This window comes from Vicia villosa, unplaced genomic scaffold (assembly GCF_029867415.1).
Source record: "Vicia villosa cultivar HV-30 ecotype Madison, WI unplaced genomic scaffold, Vvil1.0 ctg.001759F_1_1, whole genome shotgun sequence".
Lineage (NCBI taxonomy): Eukaryota > Viridiplantae > Streptophyta > Magnoliopsida > Fabales > Fabaceae > Vicia > Vicia villosa.
This window is the reverse complement of record NW_026705719.1, coordinates 389089-408108: the sequence shown is the minus strand read 5'-3', so window position 1 is coordinate 408108 and position 19020 is coordinate 389089.

Sequence of the window (19020 nt, the reverse complement as noted above, 5' to 3'; positions counted from 1 at the left end):
ATAAAAGGAAAAAGGAGTGGGACTTACACTCTCTAATATTCGAGAGGCCCCACATCGCTTTGAAAATCAATTGATCAAATAAAAAGATTTAATCAATAGTTTCTTTTGAAATCAAAAAGAGATGGTTTATCGTTTTTTTGAAAAGAATTGTGATCGCCTGTTTTAAAACGAATTGAAATTGAAAGAAATCAAATTAATCAAGATAAACAAAAAGATTATGCTTAATTAACACCTAAATGATTAGGGTTTGATCACAAAATATTTATAAGTGATTAGGTTTGAAAATTAAATGAAAAAACAATATTTAAAGTATTTAAAAACATTTAAAAATGTATCATTTTAAACCTAATTAAAAGCATATTAAATAAATCTTTTTTTGTGATTTTTTTTTGATGTTCATAAAATATGTATATTAAATAAGAGGTGTGTAAAAAATGAATGAAAAATGAATTAATTTGGTTAGTTAAATAATTAATTGAAGTTGTGAAGAAAATGAAAGAAAATAGGTACTAAAAAAAAATGGTTTTGTCTCCACAAGGGTTTGAACCCACGACCTCACGCTCACCACTCAAAAACATAACCAACTGGACCACGCGCGTGGTCTGATTATCAAAGGCAAGGATTAGGTTATATTTGAGTCAAGTTACCAAATTCAGTTTCAAAAATATGGCGCCAAGAACATGAATCCCATTTGAATTTGAAAATTCTGGAAAGTGAATCAAATTGATCAAGTGAAGGGTCTAATTCACTCGTTTTTTCACAAGGATCACGATGGTGGTATTTAATTCCATTTATTTTCACTCTAAGGGGGTCAATTCTCTGATGAACACGAAGAACCCTAATTCTATGATTCATTCTAAAATCGTGTATGTGCAAGTTAAGATGCAATTGATTGAGGGTTAATGATCCTCATAAGTGCAGAAACAAGATGGTATGCTCACATTTCATTTATGATGCGTGCAAGTATGAGTTTGAAGTTCATGAGGCTTACCTTCAAAAACGACAATGCTGGAAATCGAATTTGAGCCTGGAGGTGTTACAGATGTTGTTGCTCAATCTGGACAGCTTCAATGGACCTTATAGAACATGTCTGGATGCTTGGAGTGAATTGAAAACCTCTTGATCACCTTGTGGTACCCGAACTGCAGTATGGTTCAAGTGAGAATCAAGCTTAGTGATTTTGGTGTTTCAGATCATGTATGATGGTTGGAACAGTTCATATATGGTATATGGAATGTGTTTGGATGATTAACTTGGACAGAATTGGCCTGGATTTCATTTTGGCATAATAAGGCTAATGTTATGCATATTTGGAGGTGAGATGATGATTCTGAGTTTTAAGGTATTTTTGGGTGTGTGGATGGATCAAACACATCACATTTGATGTTTATGGGATGTTAGAACTCTCACTTTGCTCAGAAATTGCAAGAAATGGAAATTGTAATTCTCCCTCTTTGAAACTCATGAAACTTGTAACTTAAGAAAGAAGAGAGAAAACCTATGATTATGAGGTTTTGGTGTGAGTTTGAAGATGATTTGAACCTCTATTTATAGGCCAAAGTTTCTGAATACAAAGCTCTTGCAAGTTGATCAAGAATGATGATTTGGCTTAAGAGATAAAATGGAATCTTTCACATTAAATGCAAATGGTTAAAAGTGACTTAACCATGGTTATTTCTCAAGCTTCTTATCCTCTTCCATTCTGATCTCAAATCAGAAAATATCTACCAATTATTGCATCTATGCATCATTATTTGGATCATTTGGCAAATTGGTTCATAACTTAGTGAAAATGGCATGTAATTTCAAGTGAAAAGTTCACTAATGCCAAAATTCAAAACCATGGCTACACTCCATATTTTTTCATGCTCTTGGACATTTTGGAAAGCTCATATTACACACTTCAAAACCCTAGTTGAAAGTTTCTTCAAGATCCTTAAGGAAGTGGGTGAAAAAGATCCATGAACTTTGAGAAAAATGAAGTTTCAAGTGAAATTTTCCAAAGATGCCAACTTTGAAGCTCCATATCTCTTAAATGGTTGATCTTATGGAAAAAATTTATATGTGTCAAAGTTGTTTATTGGATCAAAATCTACAACTTTCATGTTGGAAGTTTTTTTCAGTTTGTAGGTGAAATTTTGAGTTATTCCCCTCCAAAGTTTGGAAAAAACCATGAAAAACACTTAGAAAAATTTTCTAAGTATGAAAGTCAAACTTTTGACTTTTTGATTCTTGATTGATTTTCTTGATTTTTCTTGATCAAATGACTTTATATATCATATATTGATAATTCAAAACTTCAAAAGTCATGGTTGACCAAAATTCCCAAAAGTCAAAGGTGTTCTTGTACAGTTGACTTTTTCAGACGAATCGCGTTTCTGGAGATTTCAAATGAAATAGGCTATCCTCACCAAATGAATGGTATAAATGGATCACATTGAAGCATTAGAGTATATTGAGCCATGTTTTGAGTTGTGGCACCATGTCCTGATTAAAAAGTCAGTTGTTCAGTGAATTAGGTCAAAAACCCTAATTGTCGACCTGATGAAATTGATGACTGTGGATCTTGAATTGAGACACAATCTTCATTGGATATTGTCATAGGGATTATTTGAAGATGATTGAAACCTTTGATTGACTTCCTGGGGATTTTTAGGGTTTCCCAAATATGATCCCTGATTTCAGTCCCTGATAGTTCAAAACCCTGATCTGAGGATTTGTCTGATCAATCTTTGTGTAGGAGATGTTATGAGCCAATGGATTAGGTCAAAATGATGCACTGGGAGTCTTGAGGTCATGTCCCAAGTCATTAGGTCAATCTCTGAGCAAAAGTCAGGAGTATGCTATCTTCAGTCAAAACCCTAATTTGGTTGGTTCAGAGCCTTTGAGCTTGTTGAAATGAATCTCTGAGGACCAAATGTTGATTGTTGATGAAGATGATTCATTTGAGATGAAGGGAGAGCAAAACCCTAATTGATTGTTACTTGTACTGATGAGTGATTTCCTGATTAAATCCTGTTGAGTCACAAGTAACAAACACAAGCTATGCAATTTGTTAGAGATGCAAATGATGCATATGCAATGATATGAGGTGGTATCTTAGGTCAAAAATTGGGGTATGACAGTACCCATCCACGCGCGCGCCCTTTTCTGGTTTGAATTGACCAATGAGAGACTGACACGTCTCCATTTTCTTCACAAAATTTTCAGGATGCACTTTTTACAACGCTTTTTGCAGAAGCGCCATGAAAGGATCCTATCTTTTATACATGCGATATTAAAGGAACCACAAAACGAAGCAAAAATCTTTCGCGGCCATACAGGGACGATCGTCCTGAGGTCACGAGTTTACTAGCACCTGAGATTTAACCTAATTTTGCTTTAAACATAAAGCCCCAATTTAGAGCTTAAAACCCTAACAAAGGCACATCACTTATTCACGCACAGAAACATGATTAAAGCTCCAGAAATAGTTAATACATCATAACAAACAAACATATGCAATTAGATTTCAATATGGTAGCATGTATGGACGTAATCGAATCAAATTAAAAGTGGACAAACCGTGAATCGTATGCTACCGTTCTTGATGCTTCAGGGATTGGTATTGATCCCTACAGCTTCATTAATCCTCAGGGAACGATCTTGAATCCTTTAAATACTCTGAATCGTACTCAAACTCTAAATCGATCTTGCAATTTTGCTCGATTTTTGAAGCTCGGGTTTAGGGTTCTTGGATGCAGATTTTCATTTGCTAAGGGTCTGGAAGGTTTGTGTTTGTATAGGTGAAGGATTTAGGTCAATAAAACTTGATCAAATCTTGTTGAATCCAAGATTGCCATTTGTTGGAAATTTGATTTATGAAAGTTTCTACTTATGGCCAATTCCAATCTTTTTGTCCAAGTCTTGTCTTGCACGAAATTTGATTGGCAATATGATTTAAATGATGATTGAATGTGCCTGGAACTAAGAAAAAATCAAATCTTTTCAATTTTCCTTCCAAATATTGATTAAATCCATGATTTTAATGAAATAAAATCAAATATCCATCATATTTTTGTGGATTTGAGATTGAGTATCTTTGATGGCTTGGGGAACAATATTTAATAAAAAAAGATTGGATCCTTTTGCAAAAAGATTCATTTTGGAGCCCTTTACTTCACATTTTTTCTTCAAAAATTGTCCAACTTTGACAATGCATATCTCTCTCAATTTTGAAGATATGGAGGAGTTCTAGGACTTTTTGGAAACCTCAAGAGGTCCTCTACAAGCGACTTTCGAAGTTTTTTTCATTTGGAGAATTTATCTTGGTGATATTGGCTTTGACAAAAAACTGCTTTTGGTTGACTTTCAAAAAGGACCTATAATCTTTTGCTCCATATCTCTCAAATGAAACATTTTTGGACTTCGCATGTTAGAGACAAAATTGTAGAGAATTCAATTTCCTTGAAAATGAGCTTTAAATGGGAAATTTATGATGTTCTGTGTAGGAGTTATGGCTGGTCAAAGTTTAGTTGACTTTCTCCTATGAAAACCCTAATTTAGAAACTTTTGAATTTGTTGATTTCTGATCTTTCCTTGATGAACCATGATCAATCCTTGATCAAATGGTGAATGATACTTCAAAATAAGGATGTTGACCAAAATCAAGAGTTTTGACTGTACTTTGACCATAATTGACTTTTAGGTCAAATTAGTCGACTATTGACTTTCTGAGCAATTGAGTGGTCAATCCTTTGAATTGATACTTGGATTTTTGTCATGGGGTATTTTGAAGCATCATAGACCATATGAGATGCATTGGAGATTTTGGTTCATTGATTTTCTTTAGGAAACTACAAACCCTAGTTTCTTGAGCCTTTGTTTAGGAGGGTTGTTTTTTAGCCTTGAACTTTAATATGAGTTTGAATTAGGAGAATAAGATGGGCAAATTTTGGGGTATGACAGCTGCACCTGTTCAATATTCTTATACCTGAGGATGTAGATTGGCTTGTGTGCCTGTTGGAATCTGAAGGTAGAAGAGGATTGAACACTAGAATACCTAGGAAATTTGCCCTTGCCAAGATAGGGACTTTTTGTAGGAGATGGGCTTAAAGATGCCATCCAAGCAGAGTATTGTCGGAGACGGGCTTAGAGATGCCATCCGCATGTTGAGAGACTTGATTGAGATGGGCTTAAAGATGTCATTCTGTTTGATAGACTTGAGAGTTAGACTACGTTGTAGGTAAGATCGTATTTGAAGGATATACTTAGGATGAGTCGTACGTTAGACTGGAGGATATACTTAGGATGAGCCGTGCATTAGGCTGAAGGATGGTTCGTGCGTTAGACCGGATCTAATTTGCATTTGATAAATGTCTGGAAAGTCGTGCTTTAGGCTGAAGGATGGGTCCTGCGTTAGACCGGATCCAATTTGCATCGGTAGATGTCTAGAAAGCCGTGCGTTAGGCTGAAGGATGGGTCGTGCGTTAGAACGGATCCAATTTGCATCGGTAGATGTCTGGAAGGCCGCGCGTTAGGCTGAAGGATGGGTCGTGCGTTAGATCGGATCCAATTTGCATCGGTAGATGTCTGGAAAGCCGTGCGTTAGGCTGAAGGATGGGTCGTGCGTTAGGCCGGATCCAATTTGCATCGGTAGATGTCTGGAAAGCCGTGCGTTAGGCTGAAGGATGGGTCGTGCGTTAGAACGGATCCAATTTGCATCGGTAGATGTCTGGAAAGCCGTGCGTTAGGCTGAAGGATGGGTCGTGCGTTAGACCGGATCCAATTTGTTGTTAGAAAGAGCCGTGTGTTAGGCTTTGCCTTCGAATGGATTTCACATTTGAATTATTGTGTTGACTATCTTAGTGATGTACCTGTAAGATAATATTCACTTTGTAACAATGTCAGTTTTATGCAATGTTTATGATGCATGTAATAAGATGAAGTTCTCAAAATAAATGGGAACTTTGTATGTTATGTATGAATTATAACTGTATGCAATGTATGTATGTGACGTATATGACGTATATGATGTATGAACATGATTTATGCTATTTGGAGTATCTTGATTGTGAAAATAAATCTCCAGGTCATTGTGACTCTAATGCCTGATCTTGTTTTGAAGATACACAGTTGGGGATTTATGATTTCTGCTTGGGGATGAGAGTCATTTGTATGAATGATCGTTGATGCACCTTGACTTGGGATAAGAGAGATGAATAACCCTTTTTGGAGACAAGAAAAGCATCAGAGAACCAGCAGTGTTAAAGATGTGAACTCCGTTGAGGAACTAAGTCTCTGTTGGAACGAGAATATTTGAAGATATCTTCTTAATAATTACTCTGTGGGGATATGATCCTGTGTAACCGGCTTTGTGGGAAGGCATGAATGCTTTGAATATTTCCCCCAGTGATTTATAGCTCCTTGTCATTCATGGACTTATATTGATTAGGACACACCACTGAGTATTGATCAAGATGTCAAACTGGTCTTGCATAGATTTGCCTCTTCTAGTAGGGACTTTTGTAAAGATTCGCCTCGCGAGGACTTTATAAAATGTGCATTATCGGCGACATGCCCCTAGTAACCATAGGCCCAAGAAAATGTCCCATGTTGGTTGGGAAGTAGCTTCAGATCTACTTGGATGCATGCCCTTGATTGTTTTGGCATCCTTGAGAGATTCTCGGGATCTTGCCTTGATTGCCCCAGATTGATGGGGAAATAGTTTGAAACCCACTTGGGATGTATGCCTCTGGCTGTTTGGAATTTGAGAGATTCTTGGAATCTTGACTTGATTGCCCCAGATTGATTGGGAAAAACATGTCATGCCCCTTGTATACGTTCGAGACATTTCTTCTTGGAGTAATCTTTGTTGGTCGGGATAAATTTGAGTCATTAGTCATACCCTATGCAAATTCTTTCTGATGCTAACATTTGAAATTATGTAGCAAAATATGTTTAATAATGAATTCATGAGATGCAGTGCATATGTCTGTCTTGATTTTTTTGAAAGCATTAAAACAGGAGATGTAAAAAGCGTGATGTTTATAAAACGTGATAATTGTGAAAGGAGATATCAACTCAACTTTTATAGCGAACCTTAAGGAGTCAGGATACCCTTTTGGTGACAGTATGCTTTCGAACTAACAATGCTTCAGTTAGGACTTTCAAGGGTTGTAACGTGGCTCGGTTCATGGTTTTAAGAAACAAAGGATAATGGCTAAAAAAATTATTTATACCCATCCCAATCTTCGTGATGTTCTTTGATCCTATGCTTAGTTAACTCTGCGCTTATGCCTTAACAATGCTTGAAGTTGTAACATTGATATTTGATGATGGTTAAAGTATCAAAGGTTTATTTGGACAGGTAGTCGTCCTTTTTTGTAATTCTTTTTTCATTTTTCGAGGACTTGTAGTGACATCTTTTTTTGACTTTGTTGTCCCTAATTTTTTCCTGAACTGTTTATTTTGAGATTACAGTCAGCGGGATGTTTCAATTCTTGATATGTCTCCTTCATAGGTTTTGACTTAATAGCTTTTTTCTTTTGATAGATATCGACTGCCTGACTTAATGGTTACGGGAACCCATCATTATTGGCATAAACAGCGGCTGGTATAATTGAGCTAACTGAGTAACTACCCTGCCCCAGGTATGATCAAGGGTTTTAAATTGCATATGAAAAAAGAAAACTTCTTCTCCTTAGGCTCAAAAGGGGTTGACGAGGGATTAACATCCGTATATCTCCACTGTTTAGGAATTGAAACAATGCCTGTACATCGTCAGCATAGTCCGTTCAAAAGCATACTGTATGAGGTTGTGGTATCGCTTTCGTCATCCTCCCTCAAGAGGCTTACAGCTTAGCAGGAGTTGAATATCACAAAACATATGCAAAGTAAAGACATAATTTAAAATGAGTGATAGCGAAATAATTTATTCAAGACAAACATATGCAATGCACTGATGATGATTATTAAAACAGATAATATCTATCATAAGTCGAATGTTTAAACCAACATAATAGAAATTGAGTATGAAAAAAGTCTCATGATTAAAAAGTTCATCCTTCTAGACATTAATCAGTCTCATCGTGATTAGGGATGTGAGCGGTGATCACTATAGGAGTCTTGGGATAGTTGAATTCGATTTCCCGAGTATCAATCATATCTTGGATCTTGTTCTTCATTGGCCAACAATCATCCGTATCATGTCCAGGGCTATTGGAGTGATGTGCGCACCTCGCATTGGGCATATAGCTCAGAGCGGAAGTGTTGGGCTTCACAGGAGGATCCCTCACAGTGATCAAGTTTGCTTTCAACAAATGTTGTAATGTCTGAGCCAGTGACATGTTGATCTTTGTGAACTGACGCTTAGGTGCATTTGACTTAGGTCTTTGTTGTGGAGCTGGTGTAGAGATCAGAATTGTCCCCACAGATTGGTTATGTTTATTACGACCTTTCCGATTGTACACAGCATTAGCCACATGAGGTCCCTCAGGTGAGTTGAAGTCAATGATCTTGTCATCAATGAGGTCTTGAATCTTGTGCTTTAATTGCCAACATTCCTCTGTATCATGACCAGGACTATTCGAATGATAAGCACATTTCGCATGGTACTTATACCTAGGAGTGGGATTGGTAGGAAATGAATATGGAGGTAATAGAGTTATCAAGTTCTGATTGAGCAGTTGCTGGAGAACTTGAGACAGCGGTATATGTAATGGAGTAAATGACCGCTTAGGCTTGGATCTCTGATTATCTTGACCACCTTGGTGCTTATGTTGATTCTTCTCCTTCTGGATCAAAAGTGCCTTCAATTCTTCTTGCCCCTTGGCCAAATTAAGGATCAAAGCTTGGAATTCAGCATTCTGAGCTTGGAGATTCTTGACAGATTGTTCGAGATCTATTTTCTCGCTAAAATAAACAGCGGAAAGATGAGGTATTTGCTTTATAAAAACCTGTGATGTAATGTTTATGAATGGTATGTTTATGCATATGCAATGTTTTCAAGGAATTAAAAGGATTTTAACACGTATTGAAATAAAAGAAAAAAACATTATTATTAATTAAATTAAGAACCCATAAGGTCATAATCCATTAGTTACATCAGAATGAAAAAAAAAAAATAATAAATAAAAAAAATAAAAGTCTAAATTCCGGGACTTTTATCTTCCTGACGACGCCTCCTTTTCAGAACCCTGACTTCTTCCTTGTATGTCTTGATCATTTCTTCTCTTTCTTGAACAAGCCTTGAAATTTCATCCTCCCATGAATTAATCTGATCCGGGGAAACAAAATCTTCAATCTTCAATTTGCGAGAAAAGTAGTCAAGTAAAGTCTCTCGCTCTTTAGCATCTTGTGTCAACACTTCTTTTTCAGCCTCAACCTTTCGTAAGCGTCTCTCAACGTCATCCCTTTCCCTCTTCAGTCGGTTAACAGTTGCAACAAGATCTTCATTTGGAGTATGAACATATGGCTCAAATGCAACTGGGACAGCAGGAGGAGCTACTCTTGGTACTATGGGTGTATCAGATAGGTAAGGCATCCCAAATTCCGTAACTCGATCATAAACCCATTGGAAGTATGGGTCCCATGACATGTATTTTCTCCTTCCTATATCTTTTGCACCAACTTTCTCTACTTTCGACCAAGCTTTGATGAAGAAATCTCTTTTCTTTGCCTCGTCTGAATCATAGCTGAAATACTCAGCACTAATATACAAGGAACGTGGCTTATCCTTCAAAGCAAAACCAAACTGATGTCAAGCTAAAATGGGATTATAAGTTATTCCTCCACGAACGCCAAGAAGAGGTATATTAGGGAATTCTCCACAACTATCAAATAGCAAAGTTCTTTCAAACTCCTTTTGATACCAGATGATGTCGTCAAAAGAAAGCTTCATAATTCTTTGAGCCCAATTTAAACCTTTTTCATTCTTTCTTACGGAGAGGGGTAAGTGCGAAATAAACCACTTATGCAATAGCGGAGCACATCCAAGGACACAACCTTTCCTTTTTGATACTCGGAAATGAATAGAATGTAACAAGTCACCAAGTAGAGTGGGAACGGGATTCTTACTGAGGAATATCTTGATAGCAGCCACATCAACAATTTTGTCATAATGGAAAAATAGGACTTGTCCATAAATTAAAAGAGACAAAAGAGCTTCCAAAGCATCCATAATTGAAGCTTTAGCAAAAATCTCCTCTTTTTCGTAAAGGAAATCAAGGGCTAATCCAGAATACTCTTTCTTACTAATCATAACCTTCTCAATCTCAGATCTTGGCAAGTGTAGGGCAGCAACGATGACTTCCTACTTAGGATCTTCTTCTTTACCAGTATAAGGAATTTGATTGAGCACAGGGAGCCCTAGTAAGTATGAGAATTCTTCCAATGATGGTACCAACTGAAAATCTCAATAAGTGAAGCAATGTAGTAACGGATCGTAGAATTGAACCATGGTGTTGAGAAGAACTTCATCCACATTAGTTCGCACCAAACTTATAAGCACGTTGAGGGACTCACTGAATCTGAGAGAACTAGAAATATTGTCGCAGAAAACCTTTAATGGTGTAGGTTCTTTCTTAAAATTGAGGAAGAACGGTTTACGGCCTTTGGTTTCCATATTCAAACAACCTACAAAACAATATACGGTTAAAAATCCCCCAATTCCTTGAAATGGGTTAGTCATGCCATGTATGAATGATGCATGTATGCATGATGCGCAAACACAAATAAGTCCACACAAATTACATAATTTCCTTAGGCTTGGCTTGCATGGAGTTCAGATCATGTGAGATACCCTTCCCCAAAGGTATTTCTATGGATAAAGATGATATCAGCAACGGGTTCTACCGAGTTACCCAGAATTGTCAGCCCTCCTAAAGTACCCTCGAACATGATACATACATACCATGCAATGATACTTTGAGAAAGAACCTATCTGAGTTGTAGTATCGGGTAGCGACTATGCTCTAAACATACATCAAAAGTAGTCCCCCCACTACGTTCCTAAAAGTCAAGATGGGTTAAAGGTAACTAAAGGTCCTTAAGCTCCGACTTACCCACGGACATCCGCACAAACCTCCCTCATACAAGAGAAGCATGCAAACACCCATAGAGGCCTAACTTAAGCGTGGACTCTCATATTGACCAATCTTCCACATACATGAAGGAGGTCGCCATGACTATGCCACTTCCTATCATATTAACTCCCAAAACAAAGCAAACAATAGAAAACATTTAAGTGAATCCTAAGCTTTTAAGGTAACCCCTCTTTTATTAGAAAATTATCCCCAGCAGATTCGCCAGTTCTCTAATACGGTGAACTGACTTTATCAAAAATGTCGCGGTAAGCAAGAGTCGCCACCGACTTTTATTTTATCCAAATTAATGAAAGGCTAAAAGAACAGAAAAAAACCTTTTTAAAATAAAACTAAGTTCGGGGGTAATTTATACAAAGGGGAGGTGTCAGGCACCCTTTGCATCCATGGTTTTCCATGGGCTCTTAATTGCTTTGCTCTTTAGTTTTGAAACCAAAAGTTTAGAAATGTAGAAGAAGAAAATAAGGACTTTAGCTTGTAAATGAGCGTAGCCTTATTGGAGTTTTTTGAGAAAAAGAGTAGAAAAGGGAATTTTAAAATAGAGCATGCAATTAAGGGCAAATTACCTGGTTAGATGAAAACTGTTCTTTGAGCCTTTCAGGGCTATCCATACCATAGAAGGGTAGGGAAGTCCTTTTATTTGGAGGTTAAAGGGTCGTCGAATCATCGTTCGCCACAAGACTGTCCCTGCCTTAGAGGGGCAGGTAGTCTCAGGGAAGGATCAGAATAGCCATTGTTAGGCAACTAGAGGATACCTTAGCACTTCGTAGGCAACTTCGAGGGACGAGATCATATTAGTGAATCGAAGGCAGCATCATTGGGACCTATGATCTTAAGAATGAACCGAGGGCAACATTGCTGAGGTATCCTCGTATTTGAGGGACTTGGCTATTCTGCACTGTAAAACACAAGGCAACAGGAAACCGGCAACAAGAGGGATTACCATAAAAGGTGTGTGGATGCACAATCACATGATTAATTCAAAATAATTTATCTTGTAAAATTAATTATTCTAAATTCAGTTCATAAGTTACACTCCCTAAATTACTAACCACGCAGTAATATAAACAAGGTTAAGTGCCTTCAAGGCCAAGCAATACAAACCAGGAACAGTTACATAATAAGCCATGGGGACGGGGAAAAAGCAATAGTAAAACCCCAATAAAGCTTAAAGTCTGACATAAGTAATAATAAAAAGGGAATAAGAATATGAGTTTTTAGGGTTACCGAACATTTGAGCTTTGACCGGTTGGTTAACCCTGAAAATTGGAAAAGAAAAAATAAACAACAAAGGGTGAGTGTAGGAGAAGTTCATTGACATTTGAAAGTAAACCCTAATTTATTTTATAAGGCAAAAATTAAATGAATAAATAAATAATAATAAAATCGGGGACTTAGCATTTGATCTGATATGGCGCGTAGACGGACAAACCCTGATGGAAACCCTGAAAAAACTGCACAAAAAAAGGGAAAACTTCAGTGTAGGCACGATCTTCGTAAACCTGATTAGGTCACAAGTTACCATGGTTAATAGAATAAATAAAATTAAACTAATTAATTATTGGTTTTCAACCTAATTAAATAAATCGGTGAAAATCAGGTTTCGATTAAATATCCTATTCCTAATATTTACTTTTAATCACTGAATAGAAATTAATTAAAATTAAACAAACAATTTAATCAAATTAAATTAACTTAAAAAAATTAAAAAAACAAATTATAAAAATAAATAAATATTTTATTTATTATAAAAATTTTATGAAAAGAAATAAATTTAGTAGAAAAAGTTTTGTTTAGAAATTTTTTTTAAGGATTTTATGTATATAAAATGTTTATAAAAAATATATATAATAAATAATAAAAAAACAAAATTTTATGTAATTAAAAAGATAAAAATTTGGAAACTTAGCGTTGTGATCCTGTGTGGTGCACCCAGGGGGTCCAAGGTGGATCTGCGCTTTCAGATGCGTTGGATGGAGATTGGAGAAAGATCCAATGGCTGTGGGCTGAGGACGCGTGGTATCAAGGTGAGTCATGATGCACTGAATCCCAGGGGTACCCATCCACGCGCGCGCCCTTTTCTGGTTTGAATTGACCAATGAGAGACTGACACGTCTCCATCTTCTTCACCAAAATTTTCAGGATGCACTTTTTACAACGCTTTTTGCAGAAGCGCCATGAAAGGATCCTATCTTTTATACCTATGATATTAAAGGAACCACAAAACGAAGCAAAAATCTTTCGCGATCATACAGGGACGATCGTCCAGAGGTCACGAGTTTACTAGCACCTGAGATTTAACCTAATTTTGCTTTAAACATAAATCCCCAATTTAGAGCTTAAAACCCTAACACTGGCGCATCGCTTATTCACGCACAGAAACATGATTAAAGCTCCAGAAATAGTTAATACATCATAACAAACCAACATATGCAATTAGATTTCAATATGGATGCATATATGGACGTAATCGAATCAAAATAAAACTGGACAAACCGTGAATCGTATGCTACTGTTCTTGATGCTTCAAGGCTCGGTATTGATCCCTAAGGCTATGTTTAGGAGTTTGGAGGGGAGGGGAGGGGAAGGCTTCCAAAAACAAAATTTTAAAAAAATGTAGGAAAATATTTGACATTTTTTTAAAAAATGATTTTGTTTAGAATGATAAAAGTGTTTTTATCATTAGTAAATTTTTAATTTTTAAAATAGTATAACAACCTAAAATATATTTGGAAAATTTATGTAAACCCTTCAAAACCCTTCAAAACCCTCCTACAAAACAATTTTTGAGTTCCCCCATTTTATGGGGTTTTTGGTGTTATGAATAAACTCAAACCCTCCAAAACCCTCATACAAAAAATCTTTTTATCATTTTCACCAAATTCCTCCTATTTTTCAAAGCCCTCCCCTTCCTTTCCCTCCAAACTCCCAAACATAGCCTAAAGCTTCATTAATCCTCAGGGAACGATCTTGAATACTTTAAATGCTCTGAATCGTCCTTAAACTCTAAATCGATCTAGCAATTTTGCTTGATTTTTGAAGCTCGGGTTTAGGGTTCTTGTGTCATACCCTAATTTTAACCCCCCTGAGATGTCATACATTCAGGCTTTTCATCATATCAAAACAGATACTCAGAACAGTCACTTGTTCATCTGGTGCTTAATCGAGGATGTTCAGAAACAAAAGAGCTCAGGCGAAGGATCAATCGATAGAAGGATTAGTCTCTAATACAATCATAGGACTCAAAAAGCTTCATTCTATTTACCTATGATTGATTAGACACCCAATCATCTGGGCCCAAGTTTGCTTAGTTCACTAATCTAGGGTTTTGAGCCCATCAGGGACTAAAATCAGGGACTACATTTGGGAAACCCTAGAAAGCCCCAGGGCATCACTTAAAGGCTTCAATCATCTTTAAATGATCCAGATAACAATATTGTGGACCTCCGTTTTTTCTCGGGCCATACCTCTGAGCGGGAGAGATACGTGAACTGACTCTTTTTTATCGCTTAATGCTTTCGCATTTTTTTGAAAATTCATAGAGTCGCCACCGACCTTTTATTTTATCCAATTAAGGAAAGGTTTATAAAAGAAACAGAAAAAAGACCTTTAAGAAATTATGGGTAAGGGGGTAGGTTATACAAAGGGAAGGTGTTAGCACCCTTTGTATCCATGGTTATCCATGGGCTCTTAAGTTTGCTTAGCTCACTTGTTTTTCGATTACTTTTCAATTGCTTTAGAATGCTCATATGTGGTTTCAAATACCTTTGTAAATTGAATTTTGTAATGATCCTTGTGTGGATGTATACAAAATGTATGTTTATCTTTCGAAAGATGTTTTGAAAAGAACGTTAACTTTGTAATGATCCGTGTTTGGATGTATACAAAGTATTGTCTTTTTGGAAAGTTTTGTTTTGAAAAACAACAGTGTATGAGAATTTTGTTTGTTTTGATTTGAGCAAGCAAACTAGGAGGTCTACCCTGAGTTGTAAGGTCTTTATCCTTATTTCCTTTAAAAATCTATCCTTTCACCGGATACAAACAAAAGGTTCGATTTTGTACTCGAAACAGTGGAATTTTGACTTTTATTTTGAAAAGAATGAGAAGGGATTACCTTAAAAGGTGCAAGTGTGATTGTGTTTGTATTCAGATATTTTATCTTTGAAGTTAGTGATCTAACGGTTCAATTTTATCTTTGACATACACGCAGTTTATATTAGCTGGAAATTAAAATGCGGAAATGTAAAGTGCGGAAAGTAAATCTACGCTATTACATCGATTGTGCAGGAAATGTAAACTAGCCTATTTACATGATTTTGACATCCTATACATTTATCTAGGAATTTAAATTGCAAGAAAAATAAAAGGCATGTTTTTGGATTTTTTTTTATGATTGATTTTAATTATAATTAATGCATGATTAATTAAATTAAAATGAAGAAAAAAGATGAAAATATATTTAAACCTAGAATTTAAGTTTAAAATATGTACAAAATATTTGTCAATTAATTTTAAAACAAAACTAATTTTTTTGGAATTTTTGAAATTGATTTGAAATTGATTAAGCTAATTAATACATAATTATGCAAATAATTACATAAATAATTAAAACTCAAAGAGAAAATTATTCAAAATATGTACAAAATTAGTTTATAATATATAAACAATATTTTATATAAAGAACAATTTTTTTTATGATTTTTGATTGGTTAGAGTAATTAAAAAAGCAAATGTATAAATATATACTAATTAATTATGCAAAATATTGAAATTTTGAAGAAAAATAAAATATTTTTATTTCAGAAAATAATATATTATTTTAGAAGTCTAAAAATATTTTTTGTGTATTTTTTGGATTTTTAAAACTATTTTTAATTAATTTTGCAAAGAAAATTAAAATAAAATAGAAAATAAAAGGATACTAATCAGATGTGGTTGATTGGAGAGTCCATGGTATGGACTGGCGTGTCAGGTGCGTTGGATGAGCTGGAAAGTGAATCTGAAGGCTCAGATATTCAGACACATGGCCATCAATACACCTGCAAAGCACTGGATTAGTGGAAAATTCAAAAGAACGCGCGCGCTGGCTGTCCAATGAGGTAGGGACACCTCATCATCTTCAACCTCTCGCTAGGACCTTTTACAGCGCTTTTATGAAAAGAGCGCTGTAATTGATGAGCTTCAGACCTGCAAAATAACGAATAGGGGTAAACCTAAAAATAAATTTGGCGCAACCTATCCATTCAACTCGTCTGATCCATACGAACTCAATGGTACCACTTAGATCCTCTAATTTTGCCTATTTCAGAAAGCCCTAATTTTGAGATTATGAACCCTAGAATGGTAACTTCGTGTGTAAGCGTCTAAAACTCAATTAAAGTTCCAGAAATGATCTACACACCACACCAAGTTCAAATATATGTCTACATCGTGCTAGATATGCTTGTGTTATGAGATACAAGTCAGTTTTAGTTTGAGCAAATCGTGACCTGTGTAGCTCGATTCAGTGAGGTTTAAGACTTGCAATTGATTGGAATAGTTTCAGTGAAGCTCAGAGATGATGTTTGAATGCTTAGTTTGTATTGAAATTGACTGAAATTAAAAATTCGAATTTGAAATTTCTTTGAAAAGTTTAAGTGGTTACAAGCATGGTACAAGCATAAGAATGGCTCTGATTCCTGTCTCTCTTGATTGTGAAGTGTTATAGCCTTTATATAGACTATGTTGTGCTTAGAATTGAAGCCAAGAAGCATCTAGTTGCCTTTGTGGAATTCTTGATTTTTTTATATTAAAAACCTTTGAATTATTGACCAAGTCTTCTTCTCTTCAATGCTCTTGCCTTGCTCTTCAATTCTCTGCAGAAAATCAGAGATTCCTTGGGTGAGTCATGCTTGGATTGTAAGCTACCCATTAACCATTCATTTTTATTTTAATTTAATCTTAAAATAAGATAAAATTAAGCAAAAAATGGATAAAAAAAGGTGTGGGCCTTGTCTTGGTCGTGGGAGGCCCATAATATTATGGAAATGATGTTTGAACCATGAAAACTTGGCCCCATTTGGAAAAAATACATTTTTGAGCCATGTTGATTTCATGCATTTTCCCAAAATTTAGCCAACTTCAACAAGGTGTAAATCCTTCAATTTTTGTCATATGAAGGAGATCTTGCACTTTTTGGAAACCTCAAAGAGTCCTCTAACCAATGCCTTTGGTCTCATGTCAAAATGATTTTTGATGCTCCTTGTGTGTCCTTTTGAAAAAAGTGTCTTTTTGTTGACTTTGAAAATGACCTGTAATGTCTTTGGTCATATTTTTCAAATGGTGAATGCAATGACCATGGGATCAATTGCATTTGAAAGATAATTGAATTTACTTCAAAATGAGCTTTGGTTTGAATTTTTTGGATGAAGGATGAGAGAGTTATGATCAGTCAAAGTTGAGTTGACTTTTCAGGCAAAAACCCTAATTTTGAATCTTAGGGTTTTGTTGATTTTTGATCTTTCCTTGATGAATTATGATCATCCAATGATCAAATGATGAATCCTTTGACAAAATATGGACTTTGACAAAAAATTTCATTTTTGACTGTCTGTTGACTTTTTGGGTCAAACGGGTCGTCTGTTGACTGTTTGAGCTGCTGACGATGCGTCTGAGTGAATTGAAGTTTGGAAATTTGTATGATGGTACTTTGAGATATATGGATGTGCATGAAATCCATTTGAGGTCTCAAAAGCTTGTTTCTCCTGTAAAAACAAGAAAACCCTAGTCAGGGACTGTTTATGTAGGAGACAGTTAAGCGTACCTGATTTTTGTGCAGTGTTGAGTCTCTGCTAATCGCGTGATATTCAGAAGACTTCTAGAACAAAAATCTTGGAATTTTGAATTGTAAAAGATTGATTTGATTGATGGTACAAAACACTGAGAATTGTACTGACAGCAGTTTGGCTGTCAACTGACTGTTCACGTATTGACGTAGCAGTTAGAGTGAAAAATCAACAGTCAAAGTTAATTTTATTTTTTTTTTGTTTTTGTTTTATGTGAAAGATTAAATTTTATTTACATGACTTGTTAAAAAAACACAGACATAATAAATAACTAATATACTGTTACCAGTACAGTCTGAGTTTCCTGATTCTGCGCCTGCAAAAAGATTTTAACTCTGTACCAATTGTGTCAGTACTATTTATCTGTAAATAAATAAATAGCATGTGTGAAGTAATAAACAGTATTTGGCGTTTGCGTAAGAATAAATTCAATTGCAAGCCAAATTACTGTATAAGAAAAATTCTAAAAACTAAGTATTTCATATGTCAGGATATTTGTTGAAATAAAAATCCATGATTATATGAGACTCTTAATTTTCAGATTGGAGTTTTCTTGAAAAAAGATGCGGGCAAATTTTGGGGTATAACAGTTGCCCCTATTCAATCTTCTTAGACCTGAAGAGATTGTCTGAAATCTGAAGGTAGAAGATGATTGAATATTTAGATGCCCTGAAAATTTGCACTTACCTTGATCAGAAGAGATGTTGGAAGTTGCATTTGAATGTCGTCTGCGAAACGTTGTTGGGAGATTGAAACATTACCTGAGATGGGCTTTCAGATGCCACCTGGTAAATGTGTTGATGGTTTGTTCATCAGAATGAATCCATTGATTATATCTTGATGAAGGATTTGAAAGTCTTTGTGTTGACTGTTTCGGAACCGTCCAAGGTTACCGCTTTAAGTCTAGGAGGATGATTGCTACGGAACTTGTCCAAAGTTTTTCCGCTTTAGATTTTGATCATTGTGGAACCGTCTGAGGTATCAGCTTTAGATCTTTGATGTTAGATCGTTCTTGAACCGTCTGAGGTATCGACTTTAGATCTGCAATGTTAGATCGTTCTGGAACCGTCTGAGGTACCAACTTTAGATATGTGATGCTAGATCGTTCTGGAACC